Source organism: Vulpes vulpes, chromosome 6 (assembly GCF_048418805.1).
Source record: "Vulpes vulpes isolate BD-2025 chromosome 6, VulVul3, whole genome shotgun sequence".
NCBI classification, from domain to species: Eukaryota; Metazoa; Chordata; class Mammalia; order Carnivora; family Canidae; genus Vulpes; species Vulpes vulpes.
In genome coordinates, this window is record NC_132785.1 from 127,339,547 (window position 1) to 127,349,599 (window position 10,053).

At 63.1% G+C, this 10,053-nt stretch overlaps 1 long non-coding RNA gene across 2 annotated transcripts; it reads left to right on the forward strand.

Annotated features, from left to right (window-relative positions):
- The first annotated feature begins 1,524 nt into the window (after positions 1-1,524).
- LOC112930272 (uncharacterized) lies at positions 1,525-8,118 on the forward strand. Of its 2 annotated transcripts, XR_003237089.2 has the most exons (3): positions 1,528-6,062; positions 6,540-6,679; positions 7,682-8,118. It is a non-coding gene; the product is annotated as an uncharacterized lncRNA (long non-coding RNA). The 2 variants fall into 2 exon arrangements; XR_012002310.1 differs by having other exon boundaries at positions 1,525-6,679.
- The last annotated feature ends 1,935 nt before the right edge of the window (positions 8,119-10,053 follow it).

Below are 10,053 nucleotides of genomic sequence, written 5' to 3' on the forward strand. Positions count from 1 at the left end.
TCCCTGGCCAGTCCATTCCTTGGGGCAGATTCTGGATCTCATGTGAACTCTGGGAAAAGCCAGGGTTCTGATATCAGAGCTTCTTTGCCTTTTTTTTTTTTTTAAGAGAAATTACATTCGGCTCATTTGCTTTTTTTCTCCCCCCACCCCCTCCCAGCCTCTGTTTTTTGGTGTTTTGTTTGCTGTATTTGTGAGGCTGATCAAATGGTCAACCAGTTGTTTTGCATCAGATGGCCCTTTGGAGGACTCTGGGGTGGCGGCCCCTACACGGGCCTAGAGGTGGTGTTGGGGGCACCTCAGGGAGGCAGCGATGGGCGTTGGCGCCGTGCACGCACACACGTGCACACACGCACAGTGCCCCACGGAGGGAGGCTTTGTACCTGCGCAGGGCCCAGGGTCACTCTCTGTCTGGGATCTGCAAATCAAGAGCCGAGGGCAGGCAGGGTGGCGTCTCTGTCGGCTGTGCGTCAGGGTCCAACTCCTCTGCACGTAGCCCATGCATAGGACAATAGGGCATCTCAGATGCCCCTCAGCTCCCCGGAGGAGCCCTTTGGGGTGGCGTGCCCAAGCAGGGGCACCCTGTCGCCAGCATAAGATCCCTCGCCCCCCGCCAACTGGCCCTTGCATCTCACTTGGGGAATGGTCTCTGGATCTGGCTTATTCTGGGGAATTGATGGACCAATTGGCCTCGACGACCTGGGGGGGCGGTTCCTGGTAGGGGGCTCAGGCCGCCCTTGGGGAAGGCGGTGGGGGGGTCTTCCGGAAGCACAGCCACCTTGAAGCGTCCGCCTTAGTCCAAGCGCCCGAGCCTCTCCATGGTACTCGGGGAGAGGTTACCCGAGCAACTTTGCATCTGGACGACGAATGTTGCTCGGTGAACCCCTTTTCGGTATCAAATTCCACCAGAGAGGCGGACTCGGAGGCCGTGGCTCCTCGGGGAAGACGTCGTGAGCAGCACCGCTCTGGGGTACAGGACGGATGGTCGACCAGTTGGAAAGTAATTGTTTCGAATGTACTTCACCTGGTCCACTAGCCGTCCGTGTCCACTGCAGCCTGCGGGGCCCGCGGGCCTGGCACAGCCGCTCCTCCGCTCAGCACCTCTCCTGGTACTTGAAGGGAGATCGACCGTGTTATATTCGCTTTATTGACTTCGAATAATACATGGTTGATCTTTTCTCAGTATCAAATCTCACCTTGGAGGATCTCTTGGACACGGAGCCCTGCGGGGGCGGGCGCGGGGTGGCGGCGGTGGGGGGGACGGTGTCACCGCCCCAGCGGGGCGCCCCTGGGGTGGGGGCGGGGCGGGGTTCGCGACCCCTCACCTGTCGTGTCTGATCCCCCCGCAGGACGGCTTCGGCGAGGCGGTCACCACGGCGCGGCGGCTGCGGCCCTCGACGGCGTCTCTTTGGGTACTTGAGGAGAGGTTGTCTGTGATGAGTTCGCTTTATTAATGCCGAATATAACACAGATGGCCTGTTTTCGGTACCCCCTGCGACTCTGAGGCCGGCCCCCTCCCGGGTACGTGAGTGCATGGGCTCTGCATCCGACCTGTGTCGCCCTCTCCGCTGACCCTCGACGTCGCGTCCGTCCCGGGAGAGCTTCCTGGAGGGCCCTGGACGCCGGGGGGTCGCAGCGCCACGCTGGCCCCGAAGCCCTGGCTTGCCGCGAGACGAATGGCTCTGATCCTCCGTCCTCTGCACCCAAAGCCGCGCGGGGAGGGTCCCCACTGCTGTCCTCGTCCCTGGTGGTGTGTCCCCGCACCCCCGGCCCCGGGCCGACCCCCTGCATGGCCTGCACCCGGGAGGCACGTCCCAGCTGCTTTGCCGCTCCCCCCCCCCCCCGGCCCGGGGGTCACCCCGCGGCCACCCCCCCCTCGGGGGCACCCCGGGGCCCTGTGGCTGTGCGTGCTGCTCCGTGTGGTGCTTGAGGAGAGGCTGCCCGTGGCGCGTTCGCATTCATCATGACGCACAATACACGGTCGGCCTCTCTTCAGCATCAGCTCCCGCCTTGCATGCGTCCTGCTCGCGCTGCGGGCCCGGGGAGGGAGTGCATGGGGCCCGGGGTGCCGAGCACGTGCTGACTCCCAGCCCGGCCCGGGGCGCGCGCGGGCTCCGCGAGGAAGAAGCCTCCCGTCTGGAGTCAGCCCTGCTCAGTGGTGCCTGAAATAGGTTGCCTGTGAGGTGTTCACTTTCTATACGATGAATATTATACAGTCAACCTCTTTCCGGTGTCGACTCCCGCCTCCGACGACGTCCCCTCCGTTGGCCCCCGAGCGTGCCCCTGCCAGCTCCCCCTCCCGGAGGCTGCGAGGGCCCCACGGAGCCCCGATGAGCCCCACGGCCCAGCTAGGCCGCCTCCTGCTGACGCTGCTTCCCGGGGCGCCCAGGCCGCGGCAGGGTCACGGGGAGGGGGGGTGGCCGGGGTGGGGAAGGGCCGGGCTAGCGCGGAGGTGAGCTCCCGGGGCGCCTCGCAGGGGCGACCTAAGGGTGTTGGTGTTTGTGGACGCTCTCTGGGCTTCGGGGAGCTCCTGTGCCGGCCCCATCAGCCCGGGCCGGGACACCCCGCTCTGCGCCCGCCTTTCCCCTGGTGGCCGCTGCCTCCCCAGGCCCCGGTGTCCCTGCGCCCGGCGCCCGGCCTCCAGCAGTGACCGCCCAGTGGAGCTGTCGCCCCAGGCCGCCTTCCCTCTCCTGCCCTCCAGGCCCCAGCTGTGGCAGCTGCACCTGCTGCGTGTGCCCCCCCCCGGCCATAGTCGGGCCCAGGGGCTGCCCTCTGTGGCTCAGACCACCGTATGGGCCCCAGTGGGGCCTCCCCTCCTGTTTTTGCCAGGAGAACCTTCCAGCGAGCACTCTGGCTCTCTCTGCACTGCCTGGAGCCCCCCTTGCAAGACCCCGGGCCCATAGACGGGCCCACCTCACTCCCTGCCACATCCTTCTTGTGACGTTTATACCCCCCACCCCGCGTGTTGGGAGCTGGGCCCTGGGCAGCCTCCTCCCCTCCGGGGGCCAGGCCTCCCCGCCTCGGCCTCCCCGGTGCCCTGCATGCCTCCATCTCCGGGGACTCAGCACAGTCTCTTGCTGAAGAGGGGGCTGCCCATCTCTAGAACAGGGGTTCAGGATTTTGGAGGGGATGAAATGTCCCTGGGTCAGCGACGCTGTCCCTGACCCCCCCACTTCTTGCCGCCCCTCATCCTAGTCACCCTCTGTCACTTATCCTCTTAGGGTTTTCCTCCTGGCTCACTGCTGCCTGAAATTACCTCCCGTTGATGTCTGCTCTCTCCCTCTCCTCCCCCAGACTAAGATTTCTCAGGGCGGGGATTTTTTTTTTTTTCTGTGCTGTTCCCTGCTCTGTCCCCAGCCTCAGGACCCAGGCCAGGCCCACCAAAGAGGGATGGTGAGTGTTTGTTGATTGACTAACAGATTCCCCCTAGGGACAGGGACCTTTATCAACTTAATCCCCAGGAAAGCGCAGGGGCGCAGAGGAAACCCTGAAGACCTGACCGAGCGCGTGAATACAGTCATCCGGGGTTTAGAATCTCTTTACATTTGTTAGACACTGTTTGGTTTTCTGGCTTTTTCTGCCCCTTCCAGATGCCATGTGGGAGACACGAGGTTTGCTGCAGCAGGGGTCAGAAGCTGGGTCTGGGCTCTCCTCTCCACTTCCTAAGGGGCTCCCTGGTCCCCAAAAGGAGTGATGAGCCCCAATATAATCCTGCAGCCTCCAACTGAGCGCCCCCCCGCCACCACCACCCCCCCCCCCCGGTAGCACACTGCGGTGCTCAGATCCAGGTGCTCTGGGGAGCTCTGCCTGCAACAGGCTGGCGTGTGGTGTCAGGGCTAATATTTTATGCATGGAACTGACTAAATGGGACATTTGGAGATGAAAATTGCTGTTAATGCATCCACACATCTTTGGAATATATTAAATGTTTGTAGGGGGTGGGAGGCGACATTAGCCGTATTTAATAGCTCCAATGTAACCATCCCCACACCCCAGCTTGAATAGCCCGGGTGCCCCCCAGACTGCCACTCGGGGGAAGCGTTGGTAGATCAACCACCGCTCGAGAATTATGCATGAGACAAAATGTCAGCCCGGGGTACCAGGCATTCAGCGGCATATGTTCCAAACTCATTTTAGACCCAAAGACGGTGACCCCATGCTGCTCGGTGCAGAATTTCATTAAAAGCCAAATTACTGGTTTATCTATTGTTTGAGCAGAAGAGAGAATAAACAAAGGGCCAAATGAAAATGTCTGTCCCCGCAGCGGCTGGGATGACAGTCGCTATGGACCCTTGAGCCAGAGGGTCAGTGACTTGGGCCCATCCCGAGGCACCGTGTTAACCCGGCTGTGGGGCCGAGCTCTCGGGGGCGCGGACCAGCTCCCAGGGCCCGCGTGGGCAAGGGCCCGCTCCCCACACTGCGTCTCCTGGACACAGTTTGATGGGAGCCACTTTGCAAATGGGGCGCTTTAGAGCGTCTGGCCCTATAGTTTCCTTGCCTTAGCCTTTTCGGGGGCGGGTGGGGGATAAGCAGGGAAATCCTGAATCCTCTCCAGCCCCGACCCCGGCCCCAGCCCCAGCCCACCCCCCTCTGGGGTGTTTGCTGGCCTGTTGTGGGGAGGGGATGGACACTATTCTACAGCGAGGATGTGGGGCACAGAGAGGTTGAGACGCTCCTCCGCGAGCACCCAGCGGGCAGGCAGGGTGGTGCTGGCTCCAGGCTACTGGGTCCCCCGAGAGCCACAGGGCTTTAGAACAGCCCCCGCCCACATTCCCTTTGCACCATGAGGTGGGCCTGCTTTGCCCAACACGTCGCTTGCCATACTCTTCTGTGGTTGTTCCCCTGCACCCACTTGGCGTCTCTCCAGTTTGGTGCCGACATCGGAGCACATTTGAGGCTCGTGGCAGATCTAGTCAGGGCAGCTGGTGAGCAAGGGTGGGGAGCTCCGACAAGCCGGCTGGTCCCTACGGGGCAGGGCCAGGCACCAGCCCCGTTCCCACAGCCTCCCCCTGCCCTGCTCTGCACCCCACGCCGCACAGCTCAGTGGCTGGTGCAGTCCTGGAAGGACCAATGGGTGTCAGGGCTGAACGCCTCCCCCACCCCCCAGTTCGTTCCATCTTGTCCCCACCCTCCATCCCCGCCGCTCACATTCTCCTGCAGGTAAGGAACCCCAGGTCCCAGCGGGTGGCATGCTTTGCCCTGGCTTTTTTTTTCTGAGCATCCTCTCAAACTTCAGGGTCAGGACCCACCTCTGGCAAATAAGTTTCCTTTTTTTTTTTTTTTTTAATTTATTTATTCATGAGAGACACACAGAGATAAGCAGAGATGCAGGCAGAGGGAGAAGCAGGCTCCCTGTGGGGAGTGGGACTAGACCCCTGAACCCCCGGATCACGTCCTGAGCCAAGAGCAGGGCTTAACCGCTGAGCCACCCAGGCATCCCAGTAGGTTTCCTTCTTTGTGAAAATGGGGTGACCCAGGGCTGCGGGAACAGCGAACAGGATTCAATACCTCAACACCCAAGGGGGAGTGATGCGGCCACGCCACGGCAGAGCTTCTAGAAGCCGGGGCCGTGGCCTGGCAGGCAGTGTTGGCTGCAGCAGGTGCTCAGCTAACGCCTGGATGCGGCCTGGCCAGACGCCAGCGCAAAGTAGGTCTTCAGCACGTGAGGGTGCATGGGACCCCGCTCCCTTCCCTGCCGGGGAGAAGCACACAGGCGGGGCTGGGAGGGCGTTTGCAGAATGAATGAACAAAAGCGTGTTGTTCGAGGGAATAAAGGAGCAGGGAGAGAAGAAGAATCCAGGGAAGATGGACATAAATGTCCACCAAGCGCCGCCAAGGTGGCTGACAAGACCCCGCAGAGGCCGAGGGGCCGTGTGTCACTGTGGGGGTGGGGAGACTGGCTCGGGGCCGGGAAGCAGGGGTGTGAAGGAGGCTCGTTCATCATTTTCCCATTATCCTTAGGACGCGGAAGGGAGCCCGTGCCACCCACTGCCCATGGGGCAGCGCGAGTGTGGGGTTGGGCCTGGGGAGGGACCCCCCCACCACCGGGAAGGACACCCTGGCAGGTGAGCCAGCAGCTGTGGGTCAGGCCCCGGAGCCCTGGAGTGGGCAGCAGAGAGGACAGGAGTCACCCAAGGCCACGAGACCCACCATCGGGCAGGACTTTGGGGCCGTTATGGCTGCTGGGCCCCAATGGGTGCACCTGAAAGCCCACCCCGTGGCCTTGGTGTGTGGTGGTGCTTCCCATACCTGTAAGCTCCATGCCTGTGCTCCTGCTGTACCCCTACCTGAGATGCCTGCCCCTCCTGAGAGGCCCAGTTCCCTGCCACCTCCTACAGGAAGCCTTCCCTGATGTACCCCTGCCCCCAACACACGCCTGCACACACAGGGCCTCAACCTGCAGTCCGATATCAAGTCCCCCTTGCCCAGCTGGCAAGCTCTGCAGGGACAGGGGCTGTTCTGGTTTGGGCACCGTGGGGCCCACAGGACCCAGTCCAGGGGAAGTATCGCGTGATCTCGTTGACCTCGTCTTCCCTTTGCAGGCACTCGGGATCGGGCTTTCGGCAGGTGCCCAGGGCATGGAGCCTCGGGTTAGTGGCAGCCACACAGGACCACCTCCGCCCGGATGGAGGGGGCTGTGGGCCGGGGAGCCCGTCTGACCCTGGGGCACTTGTTGGGGCAGGTGAGTGCGCACCGCCAGGACCTCTGGTTGCCTCCCATTTGGGCCCGGAGCAGAGGCGGGGTTTGCCCAGGGCACGCGGGGTCTAGGGGAGACCCAAGCTCATTATTAGGCAGGGCCTCAGGACAGGGAGCCCACACGGTGCGCACGGAGTGAGTGAAGGAGGGAAACAGGGCCTCCCGGCTGCACCCCACAGGGCCTTGCCCCAGGAGGGCTGCCCGGGGGAGCTTGAGCAGGGGAGGCCCCGGGGCAGGGGACCGTGGGGCCCTGGCTCCAGGCTCCCCCGGGAGTGAAGGCTCCGGTCTTCCGTGGGGCAAGCCGCTGTGCACAGAGCCCGGAGTGTGGGAAACCTTCCAGAATGCTGCTTCCCACCATCTGTGATATCTTCGTTTTCTCTAACACTCAAAAATAGATGTTTCTGTTATGCTTCTCGTTGGCAGGGGAGCTGCGGGGCCTGCCAAGGGCTGGGGGAGCCCGCCAGCCTGCTGAGTTTTACTGTACAAACAGTTGGGGAGGGGGGTGGCTCTGTTAACTTGAAATCCCCGATCAGTAAACATGCCAATTTAAAGTGTAATTAACTCAGGCCGGAAAAAATTCAGATCTGGACTGCTTTTCACAGTTGAGGCTGTTTTTCTTTTATTTATTTATCTCTTTCCGGGCGTGGTGGTGTCTGTGGCAGGTTTAAGCCAGGAAACATAGAAGGGGGGCTCAAGTGGGGAGGGGGCTGGTCGGGGGAGGAAGCGATGGGAGGAAGAGCAGGAGCAGAGGGGAGGTGGGCCTGCCACCCCCGGGGCCCCGGGGTCTGCATCCCCTTCTGTCCAGAATGCCAGGTGCCAGGTGAGGAAACAGAGGCACAGGTGTCACTCTGTGTCACTCAGAGGCCCATGCCAGCTGGGCCGGGTGGTTCAGAGCCGCGGGCGCCCTCCGGGGACCCCAGGGAAGCGCAGGTTTGCAGCGTGGGCTCTGGGTCCTGCTCCTCACTCCCCATCTTGCCTCCCCGACTAGGGGCCTCTGCTGCCGTGAACCCTCCCCTCCCGGAGTGTCAGCGTCTTCCTCCCCGGACTCCCAGAAGGTCCCACTCTTGCAGAAGACAGATGGCACCATGCGCTCCGCAGGGACAGACCCACAGCCCTGCCTCACCAGCACCCTCTCCTGCCTCCCCCAGGAAGAACAGAAGGCCCTGCACTGCTCACCCCTCAGGGGACCCTGAGTGGGGACCAGGGGGCGGATCCATCCAGGGACAGCCCCACCCCAGGTGGGGGGGCCGGGGTGGTGGTGGGTGGACCCAGTGGGCACGCAGGGAACTCCCAGTGGCAGTGAACCAGAACGCAAGAGCCAACGACCCCAGCCCCCCCCAACCAGGGGCTCAGGAACTCCCTTCGCAAACACTTGGCATGTCGTTGGGCTATTTGAATAATAAATACACATTATAAAGATCTAAATATGTTTGTGTGTCTATATGTTCAGAGAGGATGTTCATTAAGTGGAAGGTTTAAAAACAAAGGCCACCTGCCCCCGGGGAGGAGGGGTTCTCCCGGGGAGTCGCTGGCCTTGGCCCAAGGGGGGGCGTGGAAGGGCACCCTGCCCCAGCAGCCCCCGCCCCGTGCCAGCGCGCACCCCCAGGTGGGCACCGGGGCCCAGAAGGCAGCTGCCCGGGCGCCGCTCCGCCTCCGAGGCCCCCCTCCCGGGGCAGAGGCCGAGCCCCCGCCTCCGCGGCCGCTGGTCACGACGCAGCCACCAGCCACCGCCGGGCTGACTCACGGGGCGCGAGCCCTAAATTACATAATTACCCGCGGAACCTGCGCTCCCGGCCGGGCCGTGACTCACTGTTCTCCCCGGAGCCTCTCGCCCGCGCGGCCGCCTCGCTCTGGGTCTGGGCTGGGCCCCCGCCTGCCATCGGGCCCCCCCGGCTCGCAGCTGGGCCCCTGCCCCCCCAGCAGCCCTCCTGAGAGCCTGTCCCCGCCTGCCGGAGGGGGCCCCGCGCCCAGGGCAGTTCCTCGGCCCGGCCACCCACGGCCACCCACGGCCACCCACGGCCACCCACGGCCACCCACGGCCACCCACGGCGGGAAGTAGCTCTGGCCCGCCGGCCCCCTCCCACCCAGTGGAGCCCCCAGGGAGCCCGCTGCTCGCTGCTGGATGGACCCTCACCCCTCCCCGGCGGGCCCCTGGCACCCACCACCCCTTCTCCCCAGTCCCTTGAGGTGGGCAAACTCTCCCTTGGGGAGAAAACCGCTTCTCCCGACAGGGACTGTCTGGGAAGGAGGCATGAGGTCGCCTCTCCAACCCAAGCTCCTGTGCGCACCTGGTGGAGGACCCCAGAGGGGCTCATGTTTTTAAAATTAGAAAGAAAAAAACCAATAGGGGTGCCTGGCTAGTTCAGTTAGAAAAGCATCCGATTCTTGATCCCAAGGTCGTGAGTTCGAGCCCTTGGTTGGGCGCAGAGATTACTTTAAAAAAAAAAAAAGGTCAACTTATAAAAACCTGGTAGAATAAGGCTGGTGGGTGCGGGCTCCGGGGAGGACCTCGATTTGAATCCAGCCTTGTCCCTTCCTGGCACTGAGCCTCTGCTTCCTCATCTGTGAAATGGGCACACTATCGCCCGCTCCTGAGCAGGACGAGAGATGGGTTCTCAGTACAGAGTGCCTCGTGGGGTGCTTGACTGGGTTAGGTTCTCATTAAACTGGGGGCTTCCTCCTGGGGACCCATGGCTGGTTAGGGTCCCCACGGATCTTGAAGTCCCCGCACACCGGCAGCCCAAGGCACTCGGGCCTGGGGACGGCCCCTGATGGTCCAGACCACCCCGCAGTGCTAGTCCCAGAGTCCCCCTCGCTTCCAGAGGCACCCGTGACCAGAACCATGAGGAACAGAGCTCAGAGCTGCATCCGGGTCCCAAGCAAAGCTCCACAGCAGGTCACCGAGGGTGCCGAGGGTCCCCCAGACCTGGGGCAGGCATCCCCGGAGCCCCGCCCGCACCAACCTCCTCTGCTCCAGGCCTAGGGACAACGCTGCACCTGTGAGCAGCTCTGTTGGTGGCGGGTCCGTGGCCTGCTGAAGTCACCTTCTGGGGGCGGGGGTGGCTGTAGAGGCGTAGACAGGGTGGTCCCCAAGGTCCACCCCCACCCCGCCCCACAGGTCATGTCAGCTGCTCCCATAAGCTTCTACACTTCCTGTAGGGACCCCAGACGGATGTGCCGAGGGGTGGCTCCCCGGGGAGAGCCTCAGGGCGGGTGCCACCGCGGCCCCAGCCTGTCCCTCCCGCCTGCGCACTGTCCCCCGGAGCTTCCCGTTGTTCTAAGTCACACCACGCCATCAGCCTCTGCCATTGTGCCCCGCGCCCAGCGGGCAGGGCTGGCTGCTGCACTCAGAGCCGCGGG